At 40.8% G+C, this 11,715-nt stretch overlaps 1 long non-coding RNA gene across 1 annotated transcript in view; it reads left to right on the top strand.

Moving 5' to 3' along the window:
* The first annotated feature begins 356 nt into the window (after window positions 1-356).
* Window positions 357-11,715, top strand: part of LOC135421014 (uncharacterized) — a 151,454-nt gene continuing 140,095 nt past the window's right edge. The window contains exons 1-4 of the long non-coding RNA XR_010433820.1: window positions 357-3,715; window positions 6,228-6,386; window positions 6,499-6,620; window positions 10,114-10,237. This is a non-coding gene — a long non-coding RNA (uncharacterized LOC135421014). The remainder of the gene's footprint in view (window positions 3,716-6,227; window positions 6,387-6,498; window positions 6,621-10,113; window positions 10,238-11,715) is intronic.

Here is an 11,715-nt window from a genome sequence, read left to right as displayed (position 1 = left end):
GCATCAGGAACAGACCATTAAGCAATTGAAACTCTAATAGAAAAACATAACCTTATCACAGACTTTTTTAAAAAAACCCTCGGAAAATAGCTCAAATATAAGGTTAATTGGAGCCAGAAATGTCAAACTAATGTAGCAATTTACCCTGGGAGACTGCCCTGGCCTTTGAGTATAGCAATAGTACAGACTACTGAGTAGAATAGTGAAGAAATATAATAGGATTTTATGTAGTCCCCTGTCATATTAAACGTTCTTTGCAATTAATTTCTTGTTGCAATGTTATTTTCACTGACCTATTTTTTTTTGACCTCCTACAATCTTTAAGCTACCAAAGTAGGGCATACGGGAATTCACATTTCCTAAAAAAAAAAAAAAAAAATAAAAATTAAAAAAAATCTTAACTTAAACCACTATCAGGATACACACTGCATTGTGGACTAATATTAACTCAGAGCAGGATAAAAATGCCATTGGCTTATTCTAGAATAGCCTTTAGTCTGGGAGCTGTGCTGATCCATTCAGGAAAACGCTGCTTTTGAACAGCTCGTTCAGAAACAAGTGGGAGTTTTCTTGGACTGTGAGTTGGAGGATGTCTGCCCAGTGAATGAAACATGATAGGTGGTCCCTCTTTTCCTCCTTCTGCTTCCTGGCTCTGTTCCTTCTACTGTTAACTGGATGTCAGACTGGGATAGCTGGGTATTGTGGTCTGGTCTGATTAATCCAAAGCTGCTAGACTCAAAATGATAAAGTCTCAAAGTTGTGGAATAACCAGGAAAACCGGGTAGATTCCCACTGTTCTGACTCTGAGTGAATCCCTTTCCACCCAGTTTGGATACATAATCTGTTTTCATTTTTGTAATCACAACATCACTGAAGCGATTTGCTCTCTCTATTTTTATACAGCTTCCACAGTTTACTACAGAAATGGCTGTATTTCTCTGGAGGTCTGATGTTTCCTGACAGCATCCCTTTGTCTGAAGGAGTGAGTGGGTAGGATAGTTAAATCCCAAAATAGATCACTCCAGGGGAGCACAAAACCTCCATCACAGAGACAGACAGATGTCTGCAAGAAACAATCAGGTAATTTGGGAGGGAAAGGGAGTGACATGGTCTCTGGCAGTCCCTTTCACTCCTATTTTTTATTGTCCTAAAAGATGGAAAGTTTTACCCCAGGAGAGTGTACCTGGTGTCCAGGTTTGCAGTCAAGGTGACCAGCTCAAAGGAGAGAGAACAATACAGGCAGGAAAACTTTCTGATCTTGAATAAGAACTCTTAACATAAGCCCAAGTGTTTTCCAAGCAAGTGTCCTTAATATTTTTCCCTGTGGTAGTAAGGATTTTTTTATTTTTAAAGTGGAGCTGGAACCAAATATCATTGAATCAAAGAAGCCAACATTAATCAAAGCACATCAAAGATGTTCCTCATCAGTTGCCTGGAGCAACAGAATCTACAGTACATCATCTTTCTTATGCTAAGCTGGAGGAATTCAGAGAAGAGAATTCTGTCTGTTTGCTCTCAAATGAACACAGAAATAGTATTTTCAAAGTTTCTTTAATAGTTCAGTGATTTGGTCCCTTCAGCCATCATAATTTCCGAGTCCACACTTAGACTTCCCAGGAATGTTTTTAGTAAGAAAATCAATCAAACGAGCCTTTAAAACTAAATAGGTGGTGAGCTGCCTCTCCAGACAAAGTCACAGGAAGCGCTTCCCTCTCTTACGTTGTCTCTTCTGTTCCTTCTCTCTCTCCAGGTCATGATAATGGTACCCCATGGGCCTTTGTTGCCTCACTACGGATGCATTTTACTCTTATTTCACAGTACCTACAAGGAGCAAGCAACTCCACTGGATAAACACACATGGTTTCCTGTTCAAGTAACAAATTTTGTCCTTAGTTTAATATTTTCTGGTGTTCCCTGATACAGAAATTAGAGCTGCTTATATTTGCTGTCTGCTTCCAGAAGATCCAGTTGCTACCTAAAAAACTCGTGGACACTTGAGTACAACCAAGGCATAAACAGGCCTGAATTTCAGCTCTTTGCTGGATTGATTCTTACACCTGAGCACTTGATAAAACACTGAGTAGCAAAACCTCTTTGTCCAGCCTGAGGACAGCACTGGTAGACACCCAACCCTTTCATGTGGGCAGAAATGAAATGCAGCAACATGTGCGTGTGTGACCAACCCGCAGAATCACCGAGGTTGGAGCTGCGTTTTTATGGTTTTCTTTTTCTTTACTAACGAGTCCCAGGGCATTTTGCAGAATGCACATTGTAGCCACGGGCTGAGCCCTGTGCCCAGCTCGGGGCCGGGACGTGTTGGCATTTCAGCGCCAGCGACACTTTGCTCTGGTTGTTACAAGAGGAAGCGAAGAACAGAAGTTCCCCGTCTGAAACCGTGGGGGGAAATTTAGTGTGGTAGAATGTAATTATCCAAACTGGAACATGGCCAGGATCCTGGAGTTAATAACACCCTCTGCTCTTGCAAAAAGTGTCATAGGATCTTTAATGACTGTTAGTGGTCAGCGGGCTTCACATCACATCTCCAGGGCTGATATTGAACAGATCAGGAGTGTGGGTATTCCCGTCTGTCGTGTAACACAAATATCTGCATGGCCTGTGGCTGCAGCCTTCAGGCTGAGGAGAGAACTGAGCTGAACAGCCAGGGAGGAGACATTAGTCTTAATGAAAATGATCCCATTAAAGGCAGATGACTGCAGTTGGTGAAGAACAGCTGAGATGTTCACTGAAGTGCCCATAAGGTAGTATTTGGGGTCCACCAAATCACCAAATCTTCAGTGACCATCAACATTGTGTAGTTTGGAGGAATGGAACAAAAAAAGGTTTACAGCATCCTCTGTGTAATAGGATCAACTCCTGTGGAAATCTGTAGTATGAATTTACCCTGATTTCTGTAGTACTGGGAACTATGTGCAAATGAGTTGGGAAGTGGGTGTAAGTGGTAAGATTGCGTTGTGCTAATTAGCCTGGCATTGATGAACTGTACAAAGCCTGGGAACTTCCACAGCAGGAAAGAGAGCACATCACAGAGAATCCCTTTCGTCACAACTGACTTGTGCCACGGGACTTCAATTAAAAACCAGACCAGGCCACTTTTAATCGCTTTAATGAGAAATTACTTTTTTAAAAAAGATAATCTTTGTTAAGCTGTCTGTCTTCTTCTAGCAGTGCAGCCCGTCATGATGGGAGATGAGGTGCTAATTATCTGTCTTGGCTGCTTTTTCTGATCACAAGGTTTGTTATTCTATCCTGCACCTGGCACCACAGGCTCTGGTGTTTGGGATCAGTGGGCATTACTACAGTGCCAGCTGTAATAAAGAGTAGAAGGCCAACGATCCTGTATGTTGTTAAAATGAAGAAAGACTTGCACAGTTCTCCCCCTTTGTACATCCCAGTACATTGGTACTTACACCATAACAGTATTATCTCAGGGAATATAAGTCTGCTACAGGATATTGCCACTTTAACCACCTGAACTGCCTTTTAGTTCCAGTTTCAACTCAGTGTCAAAAATATTACCCTGTTTAAGATTAATTTGTGACAAAATGTCATATTAATACAGCTATATTTCCCAGGGGATAAATATGGCCTTTTGAAGAGCAGCCATGGCTGAGTGCTATATAGGACTATAGAGAATTATCAACAGGCTTTTGCCTTAGCAAATGTCATGCTACCAGAAGAATGGAGCAGTTTGCAGGTAAGTACAGTGTACGAATTGTTTTATTGTAAGAGGGAGGTTATGATATTTTCTTCCTATTAATCCATATCTCATCCCTAATTATATTAGCACCTCTCGGTGAGACCTGATTAAGAACCTGAGGAGGAAACTGTCAGTTGCCTATAAATCCATCAGTATTGTATCATGTTTATTTTTGGCATCTTAGCTATTTTGGGAGGTTGATGTTTACCTCGAGGGTTGTGTATCATTGGTAGAATTACTTCTGATTTACACCAACAATGTAAATCAACTGTGTGCAATCACAGTTGAGCTCCCGGTGATGCTGAAGGGTTTACTTGTAAGGGGCTAAATCCAGCACCAGTTGTAAGCAACTGTAATTCCAGTGAAACCAATAACAGCTGCACCTGCATGTGCTAAGCCTGACTTTGAAACAGTTTATCAGGTATCTTCTTTGTAGTGAAGTAGAATAAACTTTGTATTTCATTGCACCTTGGGTACCTGTAGTACGCCTTGAATATGTCTGAGCTATTGAAACCAAACTTCTTAACAGCTCTCAGATGTAAAGAAAAAGGAGATGAAAAAAGTCCTAAAACTAATCTCTTGCCTCACAGCATTCCACCAAGATGACTCAGAAAATGACAAGGGAACCAGACTGCAAATTAGGCTCTAGTGCTTGTTGAAGACATTTGCCACCGGTTAAAATGAGTTATTGAAACAGTAAAGCTGAGGACTTCAGAGAAACTTTGATTGACAACAATAATTACAGCTATTCTTGCTCCTATAAGAAATACAGTGCAGGCTAGGCATAATAAATGTATGAAAATGATATTCAAAATCTGAGCAGAAGTAGATGCAGGTCCAAACAGTTTAAGTGTCTTCTATACAAATTTCTGTGCATTTTTATGTGTTTAAAGTAGCAGTAGTTACAAGGCAGGTGTGTAGATCTGCTTTACATGGCTAGCCAGCTAAAGAAGCCTCTGTGAATAAAGGCTGCCTCGCACCTCGGTTGGGCTGTGTGGCAGAAGGCTCAGGCTGGGGGTTCTGCAGAGAAAATGCAGTTCATGGGGCACTGCCACCTGACCTTCGTGTGCTGTCTCTGGAGGAGATGCCTGATGATTGTTTGAGACACATCCAGATGTTGCCAGATTGGTCAAATGATTTCTTTTGTACCTGAGGACAGCCCTGTGCTCAGCCTGAGCTTCCACAGTGTTCCTCATAGGCAGGGAGGAGACAGAGTTGATCTGTGTGGTCTTCTGTATCTACACTCAGCTTGGTGCCTCAGGTGGAGAACTGCTGCAAAGACCTGAAACCAAGAGCTCTTCTTTTTGGCTGACCAGGCTTACTCACATCTGACAGGTACATGCTACCAAGATGGGGCTTTTTTGCTGCCAAGAACAGGGGTGGGCACGAAGGGGTCAGGAGTACTTGAGTCTTAGATGTTCTTGTGTGTCTGTATCAACTAATGCCATGATGGACTAACATGTGAGAATATAGAACAATGTTTTGTAGCCAGTAACCTTTGGTTTTGTCTCCCCAGCTTGATACCTGCCTTGCATTTCCTTCTCCTGCTGCTGCAATTATGGCTGTTACCAAAAGCCCCTGTACCCCTCCCACCCCTCTCACACAGGGAAGGCAGGCTTGTAGCTGTGCTCTGCTAGCAGGTGGTTCCAGTTGCTTCACTAGATGTTTCTGCTGAGAGAAAATCACTTTTTCCCTCTTCCCTGTCCTGGTCTGAGAGCTGGGTTCATTTTATGACACCAGGCTGGAAGGAGGCAGCACTGTAGCTGACCCTGACAGGGCCACAGCAGTGCCAAGAAAGTGACTGGAGACCAAGGGTTGGCTTTATTGAGCCCGTTAGATCTCATTGCTGGGAGTTGTTCAGCAGGGTTAACATTCACAGGGAGAGGGAAAACAAAGAGTTGGTCAATCCACAAGTGCCAAGAAAGGGTTAAATTAATGGAGGAAAAAGAGAAAAAACCCACTCTTAATGCTGGAGAAGGACTCTGCTGGCTTACTTATCAGGTTCATGCTGAGCCCAGTCGTAATTGGAATGTACCCTTTGTAAAGTTTATTGGGTCCTGGGGCAGCTTGTTACTGAACCGGTCAATTAATCTATTTTTTTTTTTTAATGAGTTAGGGGATTTCCTTTTGTGGAAAATCACCAGGAAACCTGACCAAATGCCCACACCTTGGGGAAAGTGTGGCCTTAACATATAGAAAACCCTTCCTCCACAATTAGGAGAGGAAATAGACACCTCCCCTTATGGGCAGCATATTTGACCAATCCAGGGACAAAATAAATGGCATTTTACCACTGACTTGCAGGTTGTCGAAGGAGGATCACCATGAAACAAGATTACTTGAATGCAGCTTGGTGTTGAAGGAAATAAAACTGTTGAGTCTCCCTGCTGAGAGACAAATGATTTCCATTTAAAAACCTGTTTGTTCCATGCTGTAACTCCCAATGTAGCAATAATTAATGATATCAGAAGGTTACGAAAGACATTCTGTTGTGCTTGCTCTGTTCTAGGCATGAAATTGGATTAACATGAAGATAAACTTAGACTTTAAATCTGTTGAGGAAATCAGTAATTATGTCAAAATTCACAAATAGTAATCTGTTTAACTGTGGCAGGATACTGCTCATCTATCAGCAAAACATCCTGACTTGTCAGAATTCCATTGAAAGGTTGGTTTCTTAAAATACTTGGATTTTCCAATGATAGAATTTTGTGAATATGCATCTTATTGAGTAAACACAAACAATCTTACCTCTGGAAACATGGTTATTTCTGTTTCAGTGGCATCCAGCCAGTACCCTCTCATGAGGAAGAATCAATTTGCAAGGTATTGAGTAAGTCCTTGGGCTATGCTGTGGAGAGGTGACCACCCATGAAAGCCACTGACATGAAAAAAATGCAAGGTATGGCAGTGCATACTCATTAAAAGTGCACCTTTGCTGCAAATGAGCACGTGGAAACACTGTTGGCTTTAGGGACAACCAACAGGACAGTTACAAGGGCTCTGAAATTAATTTAGGTATAAATTCACTGGGAAGGGGAAGGGAGTCCATCTCTTGTCTTCTCAGATATTTCTTGACTCCAGTGCTGGCCCTGGTTCTGCTGTGGCTAGTTTTAATCTGGCTGCTGTAAAACCCACAGAGTTGTGTGTGAATATGTGTGCAGTGATTCAGCCTGCAGTGAAACCTGCTCAGGTGTAGCTTTGTTGCTACTGATCCTCCTGGGGTGGAAGTTGGGCTTGGTACAACTACTAAAATCGCAGTCGTACCTTCCCATTGCAATTTAGAGTTACCCTGAGGGAACACAGTTAGCTTTGAGTGCCCATTTAATTAAGTAGCCTGGTAGTGCAATTGTATTAGAAATAGGAAAAGTAACCTTCAGTGCTAGATTCCCTTCTCAGTGGAAATGGAGGTGGTGAGCACATGTATAAATTTATTAGGAACGGTCCTCAATAACACCGACCATGAAATGTGCATCTAAAACCACTTGAAGCTTAGAAATCTGTCTAGTGCAAGACAATTACAGTAGTTTCATTCTTTCTCCATTCATTTAAAAATGCAGGGAAAAAAAAAAGGTTTCAGATCAGAAAGGTGTTTAGGAGGACGAGAAAGCCGTTTTTATAGTCAGGTGTTGATGGGGCATCACAGAGGTGGTATCATCTAAAAGGCTGGCAAGTCTCTTAGTAAAATGTTACTTTCCTTTTGTGCACAAAAAAGGTCTGTTTGTAGCATCAAGTGAGTAGCAGGTGAGAAGGGTGAGTTTTGCAGTGCTGATTGTTAGGAAAACCTAAGCTGAAGGCTAACAGGTAACTCCAGTATTTTGCTGAGCAGGTCTTAGAGCAGAAAAATGGATTTTTTTGCCCTTAGGTAGAAAAAATATAATAAGGAAATATTTTTACAAGTCATAAGCATTTTAATGTGTTTGCATAAAGTAAAACAAACAAAAAAAAAGCTTTTTATATATACACCAGCCATGTCTAGCCTCTTCACCTGTTCTTCACTGAAGAAGTGAAGTCTGTGGTGAAAAGGAGTACACAACCTCCATAGATGTTTCCTGTAGCCATGCAGTGGTTTCTCAACTCCTCAGAATCTCTTATTCTGCTTAACTGCACATGAAGCTGACTCCTTTTTCAAGTGGGGAATTACCTGGTTGTTCTACTCTAAAAATCCCTTTCACTTTTTTGAAGATGTTTATCAAATCTCCCTCTTCTGTTTTCTGGATGCGCTGTCATCTTGGTAGCCGTGAAGAAAGAGGGGTTGAAAGCACAGAGTGGCTGTGGATGTGTTTTCCACTGGGATGCAGGGACAGGCAGAGACAGGTCTGCATGTGGCTGATCCGTGGACAGAATGTGGCTTTTCCATGTCCTGGCTCAGGGAGTCAAACCAACACCCCCCTGTGCTGTGCCACGGGGGTAAGGTGGGTGTTTCTGCACAGAAACTGGAAGGATAAGGACAGGCTTAACCTGTGCTGACAATTGCAAGGCGCTTCTTGCTGTTGTTGACTTTAGTGAGAGCTACAAAATGTTTGTGTGTGGGAATTTTTAAAGTTTCTAATGTTTTTAAAATATCCAGGTGAGTTTATATGAAATACTGTGATGACCAAGTTGAACATAAAGGTACTGCTTCATTATTCTTCATTTTACTATATACTACTTCTCTTTACCAGTTTCTTTTCAATTTTTTCCTATGCCCCTCTTTTCTTTTTCATAGGCTGCTTGCATGGGCTCAGCCATAAAATCATCTCTCTCTAAAAGAAACATCCTTCTATTTATTGTGTCTGTTTTTTATGACGACTTTTACTTTGAATTTACTTTATTTAACAATGCTCTATTTCTTTCCTTTCAGTACATTGTAACTGCTCCTTCCTGTGTCATTTGGAACTGGCCAAAGTTGGCAGATCTCAAATTTCTTTTGCCTCTTTTGAAACGTGCAGATTCTTTCTCCTTCAGTGATAATGGGCATTGTGTTTCCTTAGAAATATTTTTGGGGCCTATTATTCCTCAGCCACTTCAGTTGGCAAACTGAAGGCTTGGAAACAAATTAGCTTGGATGGCAGCCCAAGCTGTCAAAATGAGCCTTCCATTCATTACTGAATCATCCACCTCCTGCATTTAGATCTTCAGCCCCACTTTTCCAGTAAGCTTCTCAGTTGAGTTCTTGGAATTCTTTTTTCTGTCACTTTTGAACTAACTACTCCAGTCTACTTCATTTACGACCACACAGCAAAGCTACTTCCCCATTATCTGAGAGGAGTGAACTAATACACCAGTAGAGAGGGCACAGCTGGTCATTGGTTTTGGTAGAAGACATTACAATTATATTTTTCTCACATATTATTTCTCTATGAGTTACTTGATCATTTTGTCAGGCAAGAAATTCCAGGTGGGAAAACTGATTCCTACACAAGTGTCATTAAAATCATATTATTAGTCCTGCTCTGAAATGATTTGGGGATGAGGTAGGAAGGTCTTGTATGTTTATGTCCCTTAAATATTCTTCCCCACTTCTTTCTGGGGTTTGGGTTGGGGTTTTTTGTGTGGCTTTTTTCTGCCTTTTTTTTTTCTTCTCCCCTGTCTTTGCCAACAAACATTTTCTCAGAGGAATAAATCTCTCAGAAATATCGTGTAGCACCTTTTCCCCTCTTCTCCCTTGGTGTCAATATGTACTTTGTAAAGGGAATTTTCAGAACAAAATGTTTTAGTCTCAGATATGAATTTCCCCCCCCACCCCCATTTTAGTCAACTTTTTTGTGTTTCTATTTCAGGCAGTACTTTTTAAAATAGAAAAATTATTCTGATTGTTAGTCTGATTGTTAGTGAAAGATAATTAAAGCAAGTTAACAAGTTTGAAGGTTCCAGTACAACCTGAAAATAAGCTGGACTGTGTTGGGGAATTTGTGGAGGAGAGTAGTATACAGGGAGAGGCATATCCTTGACACTCTTTCTATGGGGTAGACAAGGAGAGCTGGTGTAGAACTTGCTCCATGTTATCCCATCAGGAAAGACAAGAAGCCTTCAGATTTCTACTGAAAATTTCTCACAAAAGCCTATGAAATTACCCTTGGTTATATGGTGCAATTCTATCTGAATGAAATCCAACAGAAGGAAGGGAAAAGAAGCAAGTTTCTTGGCTGAAACCCACATTTTCAACATGTAGTGTTAATATTAAAGAATATGGAGAAATTACCCTTGGCAGTGCAGCTGTTGGGATGGGATGTACAGGAAGGAACAAGTGTCAAACCTTGTAAAGTTTTAAAAGATAAAATTAGGAAAAATGCATATATTTATGACAGAAAATGACCTTTAGGCATTCATTACTGGGTGTGAGGCTGGTACAGAAAAGGTCTTAGATTTTTTTCATGGGAAGGGTCTCAGCTTTATTTCTTATTTATCTCTAGAATCATATAGACCAGCATGAATTGGGACTTGGACAACAAGAGCCTTGGACCACAAGGACATCAGATACCCACAGAAACAAGGACTCAGATACCTGGAGAGAGCTGGGGAGGATTTCTAGGCTGTGTAAGTCTCAAGAAGGTACCTGTTCTCTTGGCCACTACTACCTTGTTTTGCTCTCAGGCAACATTTTGCTGCTTGGAGCTGCACTCTATATTCAGGTATTGCTGTTCTTCCTAAGCCCAGGTTGGACCAGTAACTCCAGCAATTCTACTTTTGCTGTGCTTGTCAGCAGGGAAGTGAAGAATAAGCTGAAAAAAGTGCTTTTTAGATTTAAGTTCAGTTGTAAATAACTGCTGCTGTACACAAAAAATCAGCATAATGATGGCATGGGATGAACTGAATATTGCACAAAGTGTAATAAACCTTGATTTTTTTCAAATAGCAGGACTCTTGAGAGATAGTAAAAGCAGATCATGAAGAAACAGGACACCCACATGCCTCTCTGTCACTGTCAATAGCAGCAGAGTTATCCATAGATGTGGCCTGAAACAGGTTCAGTGTCAAGGCAGCAAGAGCTTGAGGTTTCTGTGATTCTGCCATCAGGTGACAACAAATGCATTAAACATCAAATTGATAGGGAGAAGACAAGCACAGTGGGGCATAGAGAGGTTTTCTGTGATGTACCGTGTAAAACTGAGGTAATTTTCTAAGCCATTTTTACTATTCCCACATAAAGATGGATACTTGCACAACAATGAGTTAGCAAAGAAAATTTGATTGCTGTTGCACTTCTTGTGATGAAAGTTCATCTCTTTTTTCCTTAACCAGCTTCTCTGGAATTCTGACACAATTATAATTCTGTTACAAAAATGAAAAAAAAAAGAAGTTACTGGAAAATTTTATAGAATTGTTCTTCTAAGTGAGGTAAGTCTATTTCCCTTTTTTGTCATGCAAGAATGTTGCCTCCCCAAATTAAATAGGCATTTAGCATAAATACACTGTGGTGATTATTGCAATTCAGGGACTAACCATTTCCTTTTTCTCCAGCTTTCCTGCTATGCAGTTGGTTGTGTTTCCACACTTATGGTGGTGAATTAACTCCCTGTGGATAATAGAGCTTCACTTGCAGCAGATGTCAAGACTCTTAATCAGAATTTAAGTAGCTTCAATTACATTTACTTAATTCACTTTGGAAGTGAAGTAAGTTAAATTGAATTAGGCCTGCTTTAATTCTGAATGAGTTCACATAGATATTCAATGCATTTTAGCTAACCTGTTCTAAAAAATAATTCAGAATCTGTTTGCAAGTGCTCTCCAAAGTACAGATACAGAGTCTGAGGGTACTGGAGATAAGGGGTGGGGAGGACAGATAATGCTGGGTATGGAAGAGGTGGCTGAGAACATTTAGATGCAATGATAATGTAATTCTGTAGCAAACATGAACTGTATTTGGCCACAGTGCACAAAATCTGGATCTTTTTGTGCCACCTTAGAATGAAATGAATTCAAATTGCAGCTGCCTCAAGCCTGGGTTTGAAAGGAGTGGGCTCTATGGGATGGAACTGTGATTAAAGTCACTGAAATTGTAACACATAGACAGG

The sequence above is a fragment of the Pseudopipra pipra genome, chromosome 12, assembly GCF_036250125.1.
Source record: "Pseudopipra pipra isolate bDixPip1 chromosome 12, bDixPip1.hap1, whole genome shotgun sequence".
NCBI lineage: Eukaryota > Metazoa > Chordata > Aves > Passeriformes > Pipridae > Pseudopipra > Pseudopipra pipra.
This window is presented reverse-complemented; position numbering and strand designations above follow the sequence as displayed.